The sequence below is a fragment of the Pseudophryne corroboree genome, chromosome 2, assembly GCF_028390025.1.
Source record: "Pseudophryne corroboree isolate aPseCor3 chromosome 2, aPseCor3.hap2, whole genome shotgun sequence".
In the NCBI taxonomy this organism is placed as follows: Eukaryota; Metazoa; Chordata; class Amphibia; order Anura; family Myobatrachidae; genus Pseudophryne; species Pseudophryne corroboree.
In genome coordinates this window covers 1,831,029-1,854,340 of record NC_086445.1, presented here as the reverse complement: position 1 = coordinate 1,854,340, position 23,312 = coordinate 1,831,029, and the positions used below count along the sequence as shown (strand labels likewise).

General features: G+C 51.9%; 1 protein-coding gene across 1 annotated transcript in view; it reads right to left on the bottom strand.

The window, feature by feature from the left end:
• The window catches only part of ILK (integrin linked kinase), a 94,498-nt gene extending 84,134 nt beyond the window's left edge, over positions 1-10,364 (bottom strand). Inside the window, exon 1 of the mRNA XM_063950783.1 lies at positions 10,190-10,364. The gene's annotated coding sequence lies outside the window, so the exon portion shown is untranslated. The remainder of the gene's footprint in view (positions 1-10,189) is intronic.
• Between the last annotated feature and the right edge of the window lie 12,948 nt (positions 10,365-23,312).

The window sequence follows — 23,312 nt, the reverse complement described above, 5'->3', positions numbered from 1 at the left end:
TCCTCTAGTCCCCAAGTGCGCTGTCTTGGAGTAATCCTTGACTCCTCCCTCTCCTTCACACCACACATTCAGCACCTCTCACAAACCTGCTGTTTTCATCTAAAAAACATTTCCAGGATCAGACCCTTTCTAACCCAGGACACTACTAAGACCCTCATCCACTCACTGGTCATCTCCAGACTGGACTACTGTAATCTCCTCCTGACTGGCCTCCCTGACAAATACATCTCTCCACTCCAATCTATCCTCAATGCTGCTGCCCGGCTCATTTTCCTCACCAAACGTACTACATCCACCTCCCCTCTCCTAAAAGCCCTTTACTGGCTCTCCTTCCATTTCAGAATCCATTTCAAACTTCTCACACTCACCTACAAAGCCCTCACCCATTCCTCTCCCAGTTACATCTCTGACCTTATCTCCCTTTACACTCCCACCCATCCTCTTCCCTCTGCACGCTGACTCTCCTGCCTACGGATTACTACCTCCCACTCCTATCTCCAAGATTTCTCACGTGCTGCTCCCTTACTCTGGAATTCTCTACCTATCCCCCTCAGACTCTCCACAAAACTTCAAATGGGCTTTTAAGACCCACTTCTTCACCAAACCTAATCTCATCCTAACCCTCTGTCCTACGTTTTCTGTCTACCCCATCTGTGTCACCCCTGTCTTTTTGCCCCTCCCCTATAGACTGTAAGCTCTCATGAGTTGGGCCCTCTTCCCTCACGTGCTTATCCTTTTCTTACTTACATAATCTTCAACAGCACCAAATCCAGCAGTCTTCTGCCACCTGATACTTATTCCAGTGTCATCTGCTGATGTAGCTATGTTTATTCACCCTGTACTTGTCCTATACCGTCTTCAATTTTAAAGATGCCCATACACTAGACAATATTATGAGCGATTTGGGCATTTCCAACGGATCGGAACTAAAAAACATTCGTAATAGTGCAGATCGTTCAGTGTCTGTGAACGATCACAATGCGCAGTCCTGCTGGTCGTTGGTCGGAGCTACTGATCTTCCCTACTGCAGAGAAGATCTGAAGCTACTGTATAGTCCACAAGAGCATGTTCATGGATGTAGCCACTTCCAGATCGTAAGATATAGCTTATGTGTATTGCACTAGATCGTTTGTCAGGGAGCTACCGAGGGAGTTCAAGAGAAATCGTTAACAGGTCGTCTAGTGTATGGGCACCTTTAGTCAGTTTTCCATTTTGATTATTTAAGTACTCTGTAATTAGGCGCTGTGGAACCCTTGTGGCGCCATATTAATAAAGGATAATAAGAATTTACTTACCGATAATTCTATTTCTCGGAGTCCGTAGTGGATGCTGGGGTTCCTGAAAGGACCATGGGGAATAGCGGCTCCGCAGGAGACAGGGCACAAAAGTAAAGCTTTCCGATCAGGTGGTGTGCACTGGCTCCTCCCCCTATGACCCTCCTCCAAGCCAGTTAGGTACTGTGCCCGGACGAGCGTACACAATAAGGGAGGAATTTTGAATCCCGGGTAAGGCTCATACCAGCCACACCAATCACACCGTACAACTTGTGATCTAAACCCAGTTAACAGTATGATAACAGCGGAGCCTCTGAAAAGATGGCTCACAACAATAATAACCCGATTTTTGTAACTATGTACAAGTATTGCAGATAATCCGCACTTGGGATGGGCGCCCAGCATCCACTACGGACTCCGAGAAATAGAATTATCGGTAAGTAAATTCTTATTTTCTCTATCGTCCTAGTGGATGCTGGGGTTCCTGAAAGGACCATGGGGATTATACCAAAGCTCCCAAACGGGCGGGAGAGTGCGGATGACTCTGCAGCACCGAATGAGAGAACTCCAGGTCCTCCTTAGCCAGGGTATCAAATTTGTAGAATTTAGCAAACGTGTTTGCCCCTGACCAAGTAGCTGCTCGGCAAAGTTGTAAAGCCGAGACCCCTCGGGCAGCCGCCCAAGATGAGCCCACCTTCCTTGTGGAATGGGCATTTACATATTTTGGCTGTGGCAGGCCTGCCACAGAATGTGCAAGCTGAATTGTATTACACATCCAACTAGCAATAGTCTGCTTAGAAGCAAGAGCACCCAGTTTGTTGGGTGCATACAGGATAACAGCAAGTCAGTTTTCCTGACTCCAGCCGTCCTGGAACATATTTTCAGGGCCCTGACAACATCTAGCAACTTGGAGTCCTCCAAGTCCCTAGTAGGTGCAAGGCACCACAATAAGCTGGTTCAGGTGAAACACTGACACCACCTTAGGGAGAGAACTGGGGACGAGTCCGCAGCTCTGCCCTGTCCGAATGGACAAACAGATATGGGCTTTTTTGAGAAAAAGCCACCAAATTGACACTCGCCTGGTCCAGGCCAGGGCCAAGAGCATGGTCACTTTTCATGTGAGATGCTTCAAATCCACAGATTTGACTGGTTTTAAACCAATGTGATTTGAGGAATCCCAGAACTACGTTGAGATCCCACAGTGCCACTGGAGGCACAAAAGGGGGTTGTATATGCAATACTCCCTTGACAAACTTCTGGACTTCAGGAACTGAAGCCAATTATTTCTGGAAGAAAATCGACAGGGCCGAAATTTGAACCTTAATGGACCCCAATTTGAGGCCCATAGACACTCCTGTTTGCAGGAAATGCAGGAAACGACCGAGTTGAAATTTCTTTGTGGGGCCTTCCTGGCCTCACACCACGCAACATATTTTCGCCACATGTGGTGATAATGTTGTGCGGTCACCTCCTTTCTGGCTTTGACCAGGGTAGGAATGACCTCTTCCGGAATGCCTTTTTCCCTTAGGATCCGGCTTTCCACCGCCATGCCGACAAACGCAGCTGCGGTAAGTCTTGGAACAGACATGGTACTTGCTGAAGCAAGTCCCTTCTTAGCGGCAGAGGCCATAAGACCTCTGTAAGCATCTCTTGAAGTTCCGGGTACCAAGTCCTTCTTGGCCAATCCGGAGCCATGAGTATAGTTCTTACTCCTCTACGTCTTATAATTCTCAGCACCTTAGGTATGAGAAGCAGAGGAGGGAACACATACACCGACTGGTACACCCACGGTGTTACCAGAACGTCCACAGCTATTGCCTGAGGGTCTCTTGACCTGGCGCAATACCTGTCCCGTTTTTTGTTCAGACGGGACGCCATCATGTCCACCTTTGGTATTTCCCAACGGTTTACAATCATGTGGAAAAAAACTTCCCGATGAAGTTTCCACTCTCCCGGGTGGAGGTCGTGCCTGCTGAGGAAGTCTGCTTCCCAGTTTCCATTCCCGGGATGAAACACTGCTGACAGTGCTATCACATGATTTTCCGCCCAGCGAAAAGTCCTTGCAGTTTCTGCCATTGCCCTCCTGCTTCTTGTGTCGCCCTGTCTGTTTACGTGGGCGACTGCCGTGATGTTTTTCCCACTGGATCAATACCGGCTGACCTTGAAGCAGAGGTCTTGCTAAGCTTAGAGCATTATAAATTTACCCTTAGCTCCAGTATATTTATGTGGAGAAAAGTCTCCAGACTTGATCACACTCCCTGGAAATTTTTTCCTTGTGTGACTGCTCCCCAGCCTCTCGGGCTGGGCTCCGTGGTCACCAGCATCCAATCCTGAATGCCGAATCTGCGGCCCTCTAGAAGATGAGCACTCTATAACCACCACAGGAGAGACACCCTTGTTCTTGGATATAGGGTTATCCGCTGATGCATCTGAAGATGCGATCCGGACCATTTGTCCAGCAGATCCCACTGAAAAGTTCTTGCGTGAAATCTGCCGAATGGAATTGCTTCGTAGGAAGCCACCATTTTTTACCAGGACCCTTGTGCAATGATGCACTGTTTTTAGGAGGTTCCTGACTAGCTCGGATAACTCCCTGGCTTTCTCTTCCGGGAGAAACACCTTTTTCTGGACTGTGTCCAGAATCATCCCTAGGCACAGCAGACGTGTCGTCGGGATCAGCTGCGATTTTGGAATATTTAGAATCCACCCGTGCTGTTGTAGCAGTATCCGAGATAGTGCTACTCCGACCTCCAACTGTTCCCTGGACTATGCCCTTATCAGGAGATCGTCCAAGTAAGGGATAATTAAGACGCCTTTTCTTCGAAGAAGAATCATCATTTCGGCCATTACCTTGGTAAAGACCCGGGGTGCCGTGGACAATCCAAACGGCAGCGTCTGAAACTCATAGTGACAGTTCTGCACCACGAACCTGAGGTACCCTTAGTGAGAAGGGCAAATTTGGGACATAGAGGTAAGCATCCCTGATGTCCCGGGACACTATATAGTCCCCTTCTTCCTGGTTCGTTATCACTGCTCTGAGTGACTCCATCTTGATTTGAACCTTTGTAAGTGTTCAAAAAAAATTTTTTTTTTTTTTTTTTTAGAATAAGTCTCACCTAGCCTTCTGGCTTCAGTACCACAATATAGTGTGGAATAATACCCCTTTTCTTGTAGTAGGAGGGGAATTTAATTATCACCTGCTGGGAATACAGCTTGTGAATTTTTTCCCATACTGCCTCCTTGTCGGAGGGAGACCTTGGTAAAGCAGACTTCAGGAGCCTGCGAAGGGGAAACGTCTCGACATTCCAATCTGTACCCCTGGGATACTACTTGTAGGATCCAGGGGTCCTGTACTGTCTCAGCGCCATGCTGAGAACTTGTCAGAAGCGGTGGAACGCTTCTGTTCCTGGGAATGGGCTGCCTGCTGCAGTCTTCTTCCTTTTCCTCTATCCCTGGGCAGATATGATCTTATAGGGACGAAAGGACTGAGGCTGAAAAGACGGTGTCTTTTTCTGCAGAGATGTGACTTAGGGTAAAAAACGGTGGATTTTCCAGCAGTTGCCGTGGCCACCAGGTCCGATGGACCGACCCCAAATAACTCCTCTTCCTTTATACGGCAATACACCTTTGTGCCGTTTGGAATCTGCATCACCTGACCACTGTCGTGTCCATAACATCTTCTGGCAGTTATGGACATCGCACTTACTCTTGATGCCAGAGTGCAAATATCCCTCTGTGCATCTCGCATATATAGAAATGCATCCTTTAAATGCTCTATAGTCAATAAAATACTGTCCCTGTCAAGGGTATCAATATTTTTAGTCAGGGAATCCGACCAAGCCACCCCAGCTCTGCACATCCAGGCTGAGGCGATCGCTGGTCGCAGTATAACACCAGTATGTGTGTATATACTTTTTATGATATTTTCCAGCCTCCTGTCAGCTGGTCCTTGAGGACGGCCCTATCTATAGACGGTACCGTCACTTGTTTTGATAAGCGTGTGAGCGCCTTATCCACCCTAAGGGGTGTTTCCCAACGCGCCCTAACTTCTGGCGGGAAAGGGTATACCGCCCATAATTTTCTATCGGGGGGAACCCACGCATCATCACACACTTTATTTAATTTATCTGATTCAGGAAAAACTATGGTAGTTTTTTCACATCCCACATAATACCCTCTTTTGTGGTACTTGTAGTATCAGAAATATGTAACACCTCCTTCATTGCCTTTAACGTGTGGCCCTAATAAGGAATACGTTTGTTTATTCACCGTCGACACTGGATTCAGTGTCCCTGTCTGTGTCTGTGTCGACCGACTAAAGTAAATGGGCGTTTTAAAACCCCTGACGGTGTTTTTGAGACGTCTGGACCGGTACTAATTGTTTGTCGGCCGTCTCATGTCGTCAACCGACCTTGCAGCGTGTTGACATTATCACGTAATTCCCTAAATAAGCCATCCATTCCGGTGTCGACTCCCTAGAGAGTGACATCACCATTACAGGCAATTGCTCCGCCTCCTCACCAACATCGTCCTCCTACATGTCGACACACACGTACCGACACACAGCACACACACAGGGAATGCTCTGATAGAGGACAGGACCCACTAGCCCTTTGGAGAGACAGAGGGAGAGTTTGCCAGCACACACCAAAAACGCTATAATTATATAGGGACAACCTTATATAAGTGTTTTCCCTTATAGCATCTTTTTTATATATTTATATAACGCCAAATTAGTGCCCCCCCTCTCTGTTTTAACCCTGTTTCTGTAGTGCAGTGCAGGGGAGAGCCTGGGAGCCTTCCCTCCAGCCTTTCTGTGAGGGAAAATGGTGCTGTGTGCTGAGGAGATAGGCCCCGCCCCTTTTTCGGCGGCCTCGTCTCCCGCTCTTAACGGATTCTGGCAGGGGTTAAATATCTCCATATAGCCTCCGGAGGCTATATGTGAGGTATTTTTAGCCAAAATAGGTATTCATTTGCCTCCCAGGGCGCCCCCCTCCCAGCGCCCTGCACCCTCAGTGACTGCCGTGTGAAGTGTGCTGAGAGGAAAATGGCGCACAGCTGCAGTGCTGTGCGCTACCTTTAGAAGACTGAGGAGTCTTCTGCCGCCGATTCTGGACCTCTTCTTACTTCAGCATCTGCAAGGGGGCCGGCGGCAAGGCTCCGGTGACCATCCAGGCTGTACCTGTGATCGTCCCTCTGGAGCTGATGTCCAGTAGCCAAGAAGCCAATCCATCCTGCACGCAGGTGAGTTCACTTCTTCTCCCCTAAGTCCCTCGTTGCAGTGATCCTGTTGCCAGCAGGACTCACTGTAAAATAAAAAACCTAAGCTAAACTTTTCTAAGCAGCTCTTTAGGAGAGCCACCTAGATTGCACCCTTCTCGGCCGGGCACAAAAATCTAACTGGCTTGGAGGAGGGTCATAGGGGGAGGAGCCAGTGCACACCACCTGATCGGAAAGCTTTACTTTTGTGCCCCGTCTCCTGCGGAGCCGCTATTCCCCATGGTCCTTTCAGGAACCCCAGCATCCACTAGGACGATAGAGAAAATAATAATATTACACTCTATACACAGTATTACCCACCATGCACACCCTATATATACAGTATTACTCACCATGCACACCATCTATACAGTATATAAACATTACTCACTTATATACAGTACACACCATATACACAGAACTACTGCCCTATATACAGTATAACTCCCCAATATACAACAGTACATGACACCCTATATGCAATATCCTACCTGTGACAGGACGGTTCCGTACGAAAGCACTCGCCGCTCTCGCGTCCCGCCACCTGTGCACAGAATGGAAGGTTAGCTCACACGGGACCTGACCACATAGGGGATTCCCGCTTACCGTCAGTAACCGCCTGTTACTGACTCCACCCACTGCGCTGTGGGCGGGTTTATGCTGCCACCACCAAACTCCTAACCTGCCGTGGCGTTTGGAACCACGGTTCTGCTCTGTATGTGTCGACACGCTTCCTTTCCACACCTGTGTGGTGTTGACAAATCCCCACTAACCACTTGCTAGGCCTCCACCAGTAGCTGGCGGAAGGCGGAACTTGGAGACGTTAGGTGCTTCCCTGGACAGCCGGAGGACGGAACTATGTTTGGCATAACCCTGTAGGTCACAAGATGAAGCAATCTTCTTGAGACAGATGATGTTTATTTGCTCAAAAATAGTCTTAAAAAAGACTCTTCCCTATTGCTAGGGGCAACAGCATACAGCAAGATGTTCCAGCAGAATGAAGATGGTACAATTACACTCTGGAGGCACGCAAACCTCCTTTTTATGTCAATTTTCAACACAGTACAACAGGGGGGGGTCATGCCCTCCCTGAGCCCTTTCTATCCAATCAGGATATCTTAGAAAATACAAGTAAATAAATTACATTTCAAAAGGAGCTAAGTGCAATAAAACAATATCCTCCTTCCTGTGACACAGACAACGTTTGGTATCAGTTTAACATTCACTATTGATAAATTTATCACATAGCTTCAAAATACAAATGTTTCTGTCTCATTCACATCTCCAGGCAAACCCAGTGTTTGGGATTACAACAGGAAAGGCTGCAACACAACAATCAGTCTTCCTTCCTGCATCTGCCATTCAGGGTTCATATATCAATTAAATCATTACATGAAACAGGTTCCAAGGCCAGAACTACTTTAAATATGGTATAAGGAGATTTCTGTGAGTAACATCTCTCTCTAAGGAATTTACACATCAAAAGGTTTTGTCATTCACACCTCTCTGCTAGGACAGGGCCATTAGCATGCCACTTCCTACTGACAGGAGATGATTATTCAAACATCTATAGTCAGTGCATTTTTCCTTTAAATATACAGGTGACCACATCTTAAATATAAATACATTTAAACATGCATTCCTGCAATTGTGCACAGAGCACTACATATGACATGTTAAGACACATCATTAAACATATTTGTAAACAGTCTGCACCCAGCGCCGTAAGTACATTTAACAGTGACGTAAAGCGCCTATTGTCCGCAACATGGCGCCGGGCACGAGGGTTAACCCCTTCAGTGCCGCAGCCGCCATTACACGTGTGGCTGGTTAGTCTCTCCAGCCACACTAACCTAAACACCCCTATATACCGCATAACTCCCCCATATACAACAGTACACCACATGCCCCCCAACATGCAGTATCCTACCCTATACACATTATACATACATGGTATTACACCCCTATATACAGTACACCCCATATACACTGAACTACTGCCCTATACACAGTATAACTCCCCCATATAGAACAGTACACCACGTGCACCCCCAATATGCAGTATCCTACCCTATACACATTATACATACATGGTATTACACCCCCATATACACTGAACTACTGTCCTATATACAGCATTAGACCCTATATACAGGATTACACTACATGCACCCCCTATATGAAGTATCCTACCCCATACACATGATATATTGTGCATACTACTTCCCCATACACAATATCATATCCTATACACAGCATTACGCCCCCTAATCACAGCATTACTCCCCTATATACAGTATTACGCCCCCATACACAGCACGACACCACGTGCATCCCCTACAGGCAGCACCCTACCCCATACACATGATATGCACACAGTGTTACTCCCCCATACACAGCATTACGCCCCCATACACAGCATTACTCCACTATATACAGTATTACGCCCCCATACGCAGCATTACTCCCCTATATACAGTATTACACCCCTATATACAGTATTACACCCATACATAGCATTACTCCCCAATATACAGTATTACACCCCCATACACAGCATTACTCCCCTATATACAGTAGTACGCCCCTATACACAGGATTACGCCCCCATACACAGCATTATACCCCTATATACAGTAATACGGACCCATACACAGCATAACTCCTCTATATCCAGTATTACGCCCCCATACATAGCATTACTCCCCCATACACAGCATTTCTCCCCTATATACAGTATTACGCCCCCATACACAGCATTACTCCCCTATATACAGTGTTACTCCTCTATACACAGCATTACACCCCTATATATAGTATTACGTCCCCATACACAGCATTACTCCCCTATATACAGTATTACTCCTCTATACACAGCATTACTCCCCTATATACAGTATTACTCCTCTATACACAGCATTACGCCCCTATATATAGTATTACACCCCATACACAGCATTGCTCCCCTATATACAGTAATACTCCTCTATACACAGCATTACTCCCCTATATACAGTATTACTCCCCCACACACACAGCATTACTCCCCTATATACAGTAATACTCCTCTATACACAGCATTGCTCCCCTATATACAGTATTACTCCCACACACACACACAAGCATTACTCCCCTATATACAGTAATACTCCTCTATACACAGCATTACTCCCCTATATACAGTATTACTCCCCCACACACACACAGCATTACTCCCCTATATACAGTAATACTCCTCTATACACAGCATTACTCCCCTATATACAGTATTACTCCCCCACACACACACAGCATTACTCCCCTATATACAGTAATACTCCTCTATACACAGCATTACTCCCCTATATACAGTATTACTCCCCCAAACACACAGCATTACTCCCCTATATACAGTAATACTCCTCTATATACAGTATTATACCCCCATACACAGCATTACTCCCCTATATACAGTATTACACCCCCATACACAGCATTACTCCCCTATATACATTATTACGCCCCCATACACAGCAGTACACCACCTACAGGCAGTGCCCTACCCCATACACATGATATATACACGGTATTACTCCCCTATATACAGCATTAATTCCCCATATACACTATTACTCCTCTATAGACAGTACACATACACAGACTTATACTACACACACCTCAGTGCGCGCTCCCGCAGCCCCTGTGACGTGCTCGCCCCCGCAGACACGTCACATTCCGAAGCTGGGTGTCTCTGTTGGGCGGTGACTGGGGGCTCCGGTCCAATAGCTGGCTCCAGTAGGTGTGGTTTCGCTACGACCAGCCAATAAGAGGAGGATGAGGCTTTAGGCGAGGCGCAGCAAGGATGAATGACAAGGCGGGCACTACCGAGCCGTCAGCCAATTGGCGCTGAGCGCAGCTGTATCCCCGCCCTCTGCTGCGGCTGAGCTCATTGACCATATATAGGGAGGTGGCGAGGGACCAAGGGACCGCGTGACGTCACCAGGCGGGGGATACCATGTCAGTGAGAGCGGGGGCGGGGGGTGGTACCATGTGACCCGGCGTGGGGGAGTACGGCGTCCTGTGTGGGACATTCCTGTCACAGTGACTGCACATGTATGAGACATGGAAATAACATGTCAGTAGGTGTGTGTGTGTCATAGAGATGCATACCTCCCAACATGACCCTCTCCAGGAGGGACACTATGCTCTGCTTCTGGATTTTTCTCTTAATGTATGATTGCCAGCACCTGTGTTGAACAGGTAATGGATAAGAAAGGTGTTTCACTACAGGTGATGGCAATCATACAGTTAGAGGGAAGTCCAGAGCCAGAGCATTCTGTCCCTCTTGGAGAGGGTAATGTTGGAGGTATGGAGATGTCCCTTACCCTCCTAGCTCTCTTATTACTGCCCTCTCCCCAGTGTAAGGCACAGCGCCGGAGTCTGCGGGCACCACGGCGCGCCCATGTGTATTACGTGTGTATGGCGTGTGCACCACGTGTAGGCGCAGACGCATGGTGGTATTCAAATGATATATCACGCACATTCCATCTAAAGTGACCCCCGTTATCACGCATTTCTCTGACGTCCTAGTGGATGCTGGGAACTCCGTAAGGACCATGGGGAATAGCGGGCTCTGAAGGAGGCTGGGCACTCTAGAAAGATTTAGGACTACCTGGTGTGCACTGGCTCCTCCCACTATGACCCTCCTCCAGGCCTCAGTTAGATTTTGTGCCCGGCCGAGGTTGGATGCACACTTGGGGCTCTCCTGAGCTCTTAGAAGAAAGATAGTCTTAGGTTTATTATTTTCAGTGAGACCTGCTGGCAACAGGCTCACTGCAGCGAGGGACTAAGGGGAGAAGAAGCGAACTCGCCTGCTTGCAGCCGGATTGGGCTTCTTAGGCTACTGGACACCATTAGCTCCAGAGGGATCGACCGCAGGCCCAGCCTTGATGTTCGGTCCCGGAGCCGCGCCGCCGTCCCCCTTACAGAGCCAGAAGCAAGAAGATGGTCCGGAAAATCGGCGGCATGAAGACTCTGTCTTCACCAAGGTAGCGCACAGCACTGCAGCTGTGCACCATTGCTCCTCTCACACTTCACACTCCGGTCACTGAGGGTGCAGGGCGCTGGGGGGGGGGCGCCCTGAGGCAGCAATAAAACACCTTGGCTGGCTAAAATACCTCAATATATAGCCCCAGGGGCTATATATGAGGTAAATACCCCTGCCAGAATTCCATAAAAAGCGGGAGAATAGGCCGCAAAAAAGGGGCGGAGCCTATCTCCTCAGCACACTGGCGCCATTTTTCCCTCACAGCTCCGCTGGAAGGAAGCTCCCTGGCTCTTCCCTGCAATCTACAGTACCAGTAAGAGGGAAAAGAGAGGGGGGGGGCATTAAATTTGGCAGTATATATATTATATTTTATTGAAAAGCAGCTATTAGGGACATAACTCAGTTAGTCCCTGTATATATATAGCGCTCTGGTGTGTGCTGGCATACTCTTACTCTGTCCCCCCAAAGGGCTTTTTGTGGGTCCTGTCCTCTGTTTGAGCATTCCCTGTGTGTGTGGAGTGTGTCGGTACGGCTGTGTCGACATGTTTGAGGAGGATAATGATGATGGAGGGGGAGCAGATGCCTTTAGCAGGGATGTCACCCCCTGGGGGGCAGACACCTGAGTGGATGAGTTTATGGCAGGAAATGAGTGCACGTATAGACTCCTTACATAAAAAATTTGACGACATGCCGACTGTGGGACAGCCGAGTCTTCAGCTCGTGCCTGTCCAGGTGTCTCAAAAGTCATCAGGGGCTCTGAAACGCCCGCTATCTCAGATGGCACAAGTAGATGTCGACACGGATACTGACACCAGTGTCGACGACGATGAGTCAAATTTAATGCCCGTTGTGACAGGACGATACCGTACGGAAGCACTCGCAGCTTCCGCGTCCCGTTGACTGCGCACAGAATGGAAGGTCAAGCCGCACGAGGCCTGACCACATAGGGGATTCCCGCTTACCGTCAGTAACCGCCTGTTACTGACTCCACCCACTGCGCTGTGGGCGGGTTCTCGCTGCCACCACCAAACTCCTAACCTGCCGTGGCGTTTGGAACCACGGTTCTGCTCTGTATGTGCCGACGCACTGCTTTACCACACCTGTGTGGTGTCGACGAATCCCCACTAGCCACTTGCTAGGCCTCTACCGGTAGCTGGCGGAAGGCGGAGCTTGGAGACGTCAGGTGCTTCCCTGGACAGCCGGAGGACGGGGCTAGGTTTGGCCTAACCCTGTTGGTCACAAGATGAAGCAGTCTTCTTGAGGCAAAGGTGTTTATTGCTCAAATAACCTTTAAAAAGGCTCCTCCCTATTGCTAGGGGCAACAGCATACAATTAAGATGTTTCAGCAGAAGAAGATGTTACAATACACAATCCTATGGGCCAACTGCCCTTCTTTTATCCCTCTCCAAGACCCCTTACCACAGGGGGTAAGCCCGCCCTGTGGTGTACAACCAATCAATGTTTACCCATGAGCTGTGCATGCTCTGGTCTCATGCACACCTTTACATTGTTCCCTATGGACAGTGGGGAGTGGTCGGTCTCCTTTGACCCCCCTATCTTGGAGATTCAGGATACTCCCACGGTGCCGTTCAGTCTGGCTGGGGGGAAGTTTTTCCCTCCTAAACTGACTTCCAGAAACCTGCCCGGGACCCCTCTCACTGCCTGCAGCCTGGATTTGGGCTCCAGAGCTGGGCAGCCTGGCTCCCCGGTCCAGGTCTCTGGTCCACTACGGCTGATCTCCATGGAGCTCCAAGAAACCACTCAGCTTGCTTCACAGCTAAGCTGCTCCTCTCTCTTCCTGTACCCCTGGGAACTATGAGGCTGGATGGGAAAACATTCCGTTTTTGGGGAAAAGGTCTGGGAGAATCCATCAGCCTGCACAGCCATGGATTCCCCCCTCCTGGGACACACAATCAAGTAAGTGCAATTTCTCTTTAAATACATTACATTTTAAATCACACTGTACACTTCCCTGTAACTATACACTGAGCCTGTGCCCTGCACAGACTCTACATACTCAGGCACTGCAGTGCCTTCCCTAGCCCTGCAGCCTGGCTGCTAGGGCTCTCCCTCTCAGTGCTGGAGGTATGGGGCTGGCTTCCCCCATCCTCCAGCCTGCCTTCCTGCCTCTGGGGTTCCAGGGAGCTGGCTCTCCCTGTCCCCCCAGGGTGGCACTAACCAGTGGCCTCGCCGCACGCAGCGGCGCACCCCCCTGTACCTAAGCCCGGCGGCCCGGGACACTTGTCCCGGCCGCCGTGACTCTGGCTTTGTTGTAGCGCTGGGGCGCCGGGAGCATAGCTCCCGGACCCCAGCGCTCACCATCCTGCTCGCCCGCCTAATTCACCCATGCCGCTAGGGAGCCGGCTAGCCCGGTCTCCCATGAGCGGCGCTGACTGTCTTGTGGCCTCGCTGCAGCGTCCGGCGGGGAGCCGGGCTGCAGCGCACCCCCCTCGCCGGCTAGCAGCCCGGGACGTCCGTCCCGGCTGCTGCGGCTGGCCACCTGTGCTGGGCTGAGGCGCTGGGAGCAGAGCTCCCGGCCCCCAGCGGCGGCTCTCACATAGAGCACTGCAGCGGGAGCCGAGCTCCCAGCCGCAGCGCTCACCCTTCTCCCCGGCGCGCACACTCCAGTGCGCCCGGGGCTACACTGACCGCTGCCGGGAGCGGAGCTCCCGGACTCCGGCGGTCAGCGGCTGCCTCCTCTCCCCCGGCGTGCACACTCTGCTGAGCGCGCCGGGGGGCTGTCCTCCCTGCCGTGGTCTCCGGAGGGGTCCGGGACCACGGCACAGTTTAAAATTACATGTGCACACATTTTATACATCACGGCGCCTAGCGCCCAACATACATTTTTAAATCTGGCGCCAAGCGCCCTTTGTCCCTCAAAATGGCGCCGGGCACTAGGGGTTTAACCCCTTCAGTGCCAAAGCGGCCATTTGCCTCGTGGCTGGGGCTCTCCGGCCACACTCCTCCCCCCCCATTCAAGCGGGTCAACCAGGGACCCATGTCCCAACGATTTGGGTCCTGGTCCCGCAGTCCGTTGGGGTGAAGGGGACGCTACCTGGGGGGTGTAGGCTCTGGCCTAGACAGTTCATCCATAGTGTAGTGGGCCTCTCTTCGTGGGTGCACAATGTTCAAATAGTCCACCTGAAGTCCAAGTTCAAGGCTCCACCACAAAAGTCTGTCCAATTCCCCCAAGGTAGGTTGCAGCCACCTAACAGGTAGGTGGTAAGTCACCACGGTGGGGGGCCGGTTACAAACAAGTGCCACCCACGGTGTCCCAACTGTGGCATACCCCACCTCCCACAATAGCAGTTTTCTGCTCAAACAGGCCACAGGGTGCTCCTGCCCATATGGCTCTTTCTGGCTCGGTACTGCTCCCAGTCCGTGCAGTGGCGCAATAGTTCGTAACACACAGTCCTGGTCAAGAATGTGCGCCATCAGCACTGGAGCGGGTACCCGAGCCTCCTTCAATGACTGGAATGCCAACTCGCAAGCGGGTGCAAAGTCCACTGACTTGGGAATGCCCTTCCTAGCCATCTCTGTCAAGGGGTTCACTACAGGACTAAAGTCAATGACAACATGTCCGTAGGGCCTTACAGGTTCTAAGGTCAGTACCAGTCTGGGTGATGTAGGTCGGGGACAGCCTCTGGTTGCCTCCACCCCCTCTGGGTTGGGCCTACCCCTGTCTCCTCCCACATGGTGCCCCAGGCACTGCACCTCCGTCATACCTATCTGGCAACTGTCTGCCCTAACTGTCAGACCTGCCCTCCAATCCTCTTCTGTCGACCTATGACTCGGGAAACCTACCCTGTCACCTAGGCCTACTCTTTCCTCCTCGTCCGCTACCTGTGCCGCAGTGATGGCGGCCAGACCACCAGCCTCTGGATCCTGTGTGGCAACCACTACAGTGAGGCTGCGTGTCTTCCCCGATCTACTGCGCACAGGCAGGGGACCTGCTATGTCCACAGCAACTTGCTGCAAGGGTTCTCCTATGGGCAGAGGCCCAGAGACAACACAACCGCGGGAGTGCCCCGGCTGCCAACGCATGGCACCAGCCTTACAGTTGGTCTGGGCGTCATCCGACATTCCAGACCAGGGTAAGCTCTGTGTCAGGCACTTCAGGGTACGGTCTGTCTCCGGGTTACTGTCCAAAGGGGTTTCGCTGGCAACAGACACCGGTTGCACAGGAACGTACCCTGAGGGGACCAGTTGGACACATTCCCTATCTGGTCTATCCCCTCCCACTTTCCTGGCTACCCTGTACCTTAACCCTTCCCGCCAGGTCAACCTCCCCGCCCCAACCCTGTCAAGGCCGCTGCCAGAGTGGCGCCTCATGCCTTTCGGGGATGGGTCAGAGAGTTGAGCCTCCCTAAACTCCTGCCTGTGGCCCTCAATCTCTCCTAAATTGGGACACTCTACAGGGGGATCTAGGTGGGGACTACTAGGGTCAGTCTGGTAGGGGTCAGTCATGGAAAAGTCAATGTGGTTTCTCATACTCACCGCCGGAGTTGGCAAACCACTTGGGTCAGGAGCATCATTGGGCACCCCCACAGGATCAAACGAGCTGGAACCGACATCCTCTGCGTTGCTAGTGGACGTGGGCATACCAGAGGCAAAAGGCATGCGGGGTAGATGTGCTGATCTAGCCGCTGTAATCTTTTCCTCTGGGCTGGTTGATGCTGTGGTTGGCTGTGCTGGCAGTTGTCTAGCAGCTGTAGTCTTTTCCTCTGGGCTGGGCGGTGCTGGAGTAGCTGATGTCAATGGTGGTTTTGGAACTTGACTCCGGGGAATGGCGCCAACAAACATAGTGACGATCCCACCACCCAGATCATTTCCTAGGACCACATCAGTTGGGAGACCATCCATGACGGCAACTTCTCGCAACTCGGGTCCAGCTCCCCAGTCCAGGTAGACTCTTGCCATGGGAACCGCTTTTTCTGTTCCTTCTGCCAGGGTGATCGTGGCAGTGCGACCCTGCAATACTGCAGCAGGATCTATAAGGTGGGGGCTCACCACAGTGATTGAGGCCCCAGAGTCTCTTAGGCCTTCTCCCTGCAGGGGTCCCACATGGACTGGCTGCAGGTGCCTCCACATGTTGTGTAGGGGCTGTTTGGCCATGCAGGTGACTCTCTCCGCAGAGTGCACCTGTCTCTCGCCACACTCCATCGGACTGACTGGAGGGGGAACAGTCTCTGTAGGCTCATCTCCTCTCGTCAAACAAGCGATCCGGGCTCCAGCACTCGGATTTGGAGCACGAGTCTGGGGTGCTTGGGATGCAGGACAGTTCATCCTCAGATGTCCGATTTTCCCACAGCCGTAGCACTTCTTCTCCAGTCGTGGCACCGATGATCTCTGATCAGTTGCAGGGACGCTGCGGTGCGGTTGCTGGCCAAGAGCACCCGGGTTGGAAGATGCTTGTCTTTGGGGTTGATGAGCTGAAGAGGGTGGTCCCCTTGGTGGTACAGTCTGTTGGAGCTGGCTGCTGGCGGGGCGCTTCTGCCCCTGTGGCCGAATTGCCACATACTTGTCGGCTAATTGGGCAGCCATCTTTAAGCTGGGTGGCTCCCGATCTAGCACCCACTCCTTCACTTCTTGGGCGCACCGGCGGTAGAACTGCTCCCTGCAGATCAGGTCGATCAGTGCGTCCCATGTAGTGGCTTCTGAATCCTTCACCCACTTCACCACGTACTGCCGCAGCTGGGTGGCGAACTGCTCATGGGTGCTGCTAGGATTCTTGGGCAAGTCTCTGAACTTCTTCCTGTAAGACTCTGGAGTGATGAAGAATCGCTGGAGGAGGGCCTTCGCGACTTCGTCGTAGTTCCCACAGTCCTCCGTCGCCACTCCTCGATAGGCCTCCAAGGCCTCTCCATGCAGAGTGGGCACAAGGTGTCTCACCCACTCTGACTTGGGTAGATCGTGTAGTTTACAAGTCCTTTCAAAAACTTGCAAATGTCCATCAATGTCCCCATCACTGTCTGCAAACTTGGCAAACTGAATACGTCCTGATCTGTGAACAACAGCTGACAACGGCTCCCGGGGTACCACGGCCTGTGGTGCCCGCTCATCACGCCACATCTGGATGATGATCAAGCGCTCTTGCTCCGTTGCCCTTTCCCCCAATTCCGCTAGCCGATCTGCTAGGGTATCCGGGCCGCCCCCCCTGGGACGTTGGGATCCTGGCCCTGCTAGGGATTGCTGGGAAACATTGCTGCTGTGAGAGAGGGCGGGGCTTGTGGTTCTCACCGGTTCCTTACGAAGGTCCACTGTTGGGCCGTCCTCTGCGATGCTGACGCCGTCAGTGCTTTCCACCTCCGCCCGATGAGACTCCTCCCAGCTCCTGAGCGCCGCCTGCATGACGCTCCTGGACGCGTTGGAAGGGATTTCCACACCCTTCCCCTGGCATACGATCTCCAGATCCTCCTTGGACATTCCGCTGAATTCCGCCATCTTGTGCGTCCTCCTGCGCTGCAGTTACTCCTCTCCTGAGTAACTCGGCTTCTCCAATCGGGTGATGAAAAGCCGCCTGGGATTATCCCACCACTATGCCACCAATTTCTGTGACAGGACGATACCGTACGGAAGCACTCGCAGCTTCCGCGTCCCGTTGACTGCGCACAGAATGGAAGGTCAAGCCGCACGAGGCCTGACCACATAGGGGATTCCCGCTTACCGTCAGTAACCGCCTGTTACTGACTCCACCCACTGCGCTGTGGGCGGGTTCTCGCTGCCACCACCAAACTCCTAACCTGCCGTGGCGTTTGGAACCACGGTTCTGCTCTGTATGTGCCGACGCACTGCTTTACCACACCTGTGTGGTGTCGACGAATCCCCACTAGCCACTTGCTAGGCCTCTACCGGTAGCTGGCGGAAGGCGGAGCTTGGAGACGTCAGGTGCTTCCCTGGACAGCCGGAGGACGGGGCTAGGTTTGGCCTAACCCTGTTGGTCACAAGATGAAGCAGTCTTCTTGAGGCAAAGGTGTTTATTGCTCAAATAACCTTTAAAAAGGCTCCTCCCTATTGCTAGGGGCAACAGCATACAATTAAGATGTTTCAGCAGAAGAAGATGTTACAATACACAATCCTATGGGCCAACTGCCCTTCTTTTATCCCTCTCCAAGACCCCTTACCACAGGGGGTAAGCCCGCCCTGTGGTGTACAACCAATCAATGTTTACCCATGAGCTGTGCATGCTCTGGTCTCATGCACACCTTTACATTGTTCCCTATGGACAGTGGGGAGTGGTCGGTCTCCTTTGACCCCCCTATCTTGGAGATTCAGGATACTCCCACGGTGCCGTTCAGTCTGGCTGGGGGGAAGTTTTTCCCTCCTAAACTGACTTCCAGAAACCTGCCCGGGACCCCTCTCACTGCCTGCAGCCTGGATTTGGGCTCCAGAGCTGGGCAGCCTGGCTCCCCGGTCCAGGTCTCTGGTCCACTACGGCTGATCTCCATGGAGCTCCAAGAAACCACTCAGCTTGCTTCACAGCTAAGCTGCTCCTCTCTCTTCCTGTACCCCTGGGAACTATGAGGCTGGATGGGAAAACATTCCGTTTTTGGGGAAAAGGTCTGGGAGAATCCATCAGCCTGCACAGCCATGGATTCCCCCCTCCTGGGACACACAATCAAGTAAGTGCAATTTCTCTTTAAATACATTACATTTTAAATCACACTGTACATTTCCCTGTAACTATACACTGAGCCTGTGCCCTGCACAGACTCTACATACTCAGGCACTGCAGTGCCTTCCCTAGCCCTGCAGCCTGGCTGCTAGGGCTCTCCCTCTCAGTGCTGGAGGTATGGGGCTGGCTTCCCCCATCCTCCAGCCTGCCTTCCTGCCTCTGGGGTTCCAGGGAGCTGGCTCTCCCTGTCCCCCCAGGGTGGCACTAACCAGTGGCCTCGCCGCACGCAGCGGCGCACCCCCCTGTACCTAAGCCCGGCGGCCCGGGACACTTGTCCCGGCCGCCGTGACTCTGGCTTTGTTGTAGCGCTGGGGCGCCGGGAGCATAGCTCCCGGACCCCAGCGCTCACCATCCTGCTCGCCCGCCTAATTCACCCACGCCGCTAGGGAGCCGGCTAGCCCGGTCTCCCATGAGCGGCGCTGACTGTCTTGTGGCCTCGCTGCAGCGTCCGGCGGGGAGCCGGGCTGCAGCGCACCCCCCTCGCCGGCTAGCAGCCCGGGACGTCCGTCCCGGCTGCTGCGGCTGGCCACCTGTGCTGGGCTGAGGCGCTGGGAGCAGAGCTCCCGGCCCCCAGCGGCGGCTCTCACATAGAGCACTGCAGCGGGAGCCGAGCTCCCAGCCGCAGCGCTCACCCTTCTCCCCGGCGCGCACACTCCAGTGCGCCCGGGGCTACACTGACCGCTGCCGGGAGCGGAGCTCCCGGACTCCGGCGGTCAGCGGCTGCCTCCTCTCCCCCGGCGTGCACACTCTGCTGAGCGCGCCGGGGGGCTGTCCTCCCTGCCGTGGTCTCCGGAGGGGTCCGGGACCACGGCACAGTTTAAAAATACATGTGCACACATTTTATACATCACGGCGCCTAGCGCCCAACATACATTTTTAAATCTGGCGCCAAGCGCCCTTTGTCCCTCAAAATGGTGCCGGGTACTAGGGGTTTAACCCCTTCAGTGCCAAAGCGGCCATTTGCCTCGTGGCTGGGGCTCTCCGGCCACACCCGTTAAGGCCATTTACTGCATGATTGAGGCAATGAAAGAGGTGTTAAATATTTCTGATTTACATCCAGGTACCACAAAAAAGGGTATTATGTTTGGGGAGAAAAAACTACCTGTAGTTTTTCCCCCGTCAGATGAATTAAATGAAGTGTGTGAAGAAGCGTGGGCTTCCCCTGATAAGAAATTGGTAATTCCTAAGAAGATACTAATGGCGTTCCCTTTCCCGCCAGAGGATAGGTTACGTTGGGAAACACCCCCTAGGGTGGATAAAGCGCTCACACGTTTGTCTAAAAAGGTGGCACTACCGTCCCAGGATACGGCCGCTCTTAAGGAACCTGCTGATAGAAAGCAGGAGGCGATCCTGAAGTCTGTATATACACACTCAGGCATTATACTTAGACCAGCTATTGCGTCAGCATGGATGTGCAGTGCTGCCGCTGCATGGTCAGATAAACTGTCAGAAAATATTGACACATTAGACAGAGACACGATTCTGCTAACAATTGACCATATCAAAGACTCAGTCTTATACATGAGAGATGCACAGAGGGAAATCTGCCGGCTGGCATCTAAAGTAAGTGCATTATCCATCTCTGCTAGGAGATGCTTATGGACTCGCCAGTGGACTGGAGATGCAGATTCCAAAAGGCACATGGAAGTTTTGCCTTATAAAGGGGAGGAATTATTTGGGGATGGTCTCTCCGACCTAGTTTCCACAGCAACGTCTGGGAAGTCAGCATTTTTACCCCATGTCCCCTCACAGCCTAAGAAGGCGCCATTTTATCAGGTTCAGTCCTTTCGGACCCAGAAAAACAAGCGGGGAAAAGGAGGGTCTTTTCTGTCTAGAGGCAGAGGTAGGGGAAAAAGACTGCAGCAAACAGCAGGTTCCCAGGAACAAAAGTCCTCCCCCGCTTCCTCTTCCAAGTCCGCCGCATGACGGTGGGGCTCCACAGGCGGAGCCAGGTACGGTGGGGGCCCGCCTCATGAATTTCAGCGATCAGTGGGCTCGCTCACAGGTGGATCCCTGGATCCTTCAAATAGTATCTCAGGGATACAAGCTGGAATTCGAGGCGGCTCCACCCCACCGGTTCCTAAAATCTGCCTTGCCGATTGCTCCCTCAGACAGGGAGGCGGTGCTAGCAGCGATTCACAAGCTGTATTCCCAGCAGGTGATAAGCAGGGTACCCCTACTTCAACAAGGCCGGGGTTACTATTCCACACTATTTGTGGTGCCGAAACCGGACGGTTCGGTGAGACCCATTTTAAATTTGAAATCCTTGAACACATACATAAAAAAATTCAAGTTCAAGATGGAATCGCTCAGGGCGGTTATTGCAAGCCTGGACGAGGGGGATTACATGGTATCCCTGGACATCAAGGATGCTTACCTGCATGTCCCCATTTACCATCCTCACCAGGAGTACCTCAGATTTGTGGTACAGGATTGCCATTACCAATTCCAGACGCTGCCGTTTGGACTCTCCACGGCACCGAGGGTATTTACCAAGGTTATGGCGGAAATGATGATACTCCTTCGAAAAAAGGGAGTTTTAATTATCCCATACTTGGACGATCTCCTAATAAAGGCACGATCCAAGGAACAGTTGTTAGTGGGAGTAGCACTATCTCAGGAAGTGCTGCGCCAGCACGGCTGGATTCTGAATATCCCAAAGTCACAGCTGGTCCCCACGACACGTCTAATGTTCCTGGGAATGATTCTGGACACAGTCCAGAAAAAAGTGTTTCTCCCGGAGGAGAAAGCCAGGGAGTTGTCTTCTCTAGTCAGAGACCTCCTAAAACCAAAACAGGTATCGGTGCATCACTGCACGCGGGTCCTGGGAAAGATGGTAGCTTCTTACGAAGCAATTCCATTCGGCAGGTTCCATGCCAGAATTTTTCAGTGGGACCTGTTGGACAAGTGGTCCGGATCGCACCTTCAGATGCATCGCTTGATAACCCTGTCCCCAAGAACCAGGGTGTCTCTTCTGTGGTGGCTGCAGAGTGCTCATCTTCTGGAGGGCCGCAGATTCGGCATACAGGACTGGGTCCTGGTGACCACGGATGCCAGCCTACGAGGCTGGGGGGCAGTCACAAAGGGAAGAAACTTCCAAGGACTATGGTCAAGTCAGGAGACTGCCCTTCACATAAATATTCTGGAACTAAGGGCCATTTACAATGCCCTAAGTCAAGCAAAATCCCTGCTCCTACACCAGCCGGTGCTGATCCAGTCAGACAACATCACGGCAGTCGCCCATGTGAATCGACAGGGCGGCACAAGAAGCAGGATGGCAATGGCAGAAGCCACAAGAATTCTCAGATGGGCGGAGAATCATGTACTAGCACTGTCAGCAGTGTTCATCCCGGGAGTGGACAACTGGGAAGCAGACTTTCTCAGCAGGCACGACCTCCACCCGGGAGAGTGGGGACTTCATCCAGAAGTCTTCCAAATTATTGTAAATCAATGGGGTCGTCCACAGGTGGACATGATGGCGTCCCGCCTAAACAAAAAACTAGAGAGGTATTGCGCCAGGTCAAGAGACCCTCAGGCGATAGCTGTGGACGCTCTAGTGACACCGTGGGTGTACCGGTCAGTTTATGTGTTCCCTCCTCTACCTCTCATACCAAAGGTATTGAGAATAATAAGAAAGCAAGGAGTAAACACAATTCTCGTGGTTCCGGATTGGCCAAGAAGAGCGTGGTACCCGGAACTTCAAGAGATGATCTCAGAGGACCCGTGGTCTCTGCCGCTCAGACAAGACCTGCTACAGCAGGGGCCCTGTCTGTTCCAAGACTTACCGCGGCTGCGTTTGACGGCATGGCGGTTGAACGCCGGATCCTGAAGGAAAAGGGCATTCCGGAGGAAGTCATTCCTACGCTTATTAAAGCCAGGAAAGAGGTCACAGCAACTCATTATCACCGCATATGGCGGAAGTATGTTGCATGGTGTGAGGCCGAAAAGGCCCCAACAGAGGAATTTCAACTAGGTCGATTTCTGCATTTCCTGCAAGCAGGAGTAAATATGGGCCTAAAACTGGGCTCCATTAAGGTACAGATCTCGGCTCTGTCGATTTTCTTTCAAAAAGAACTAG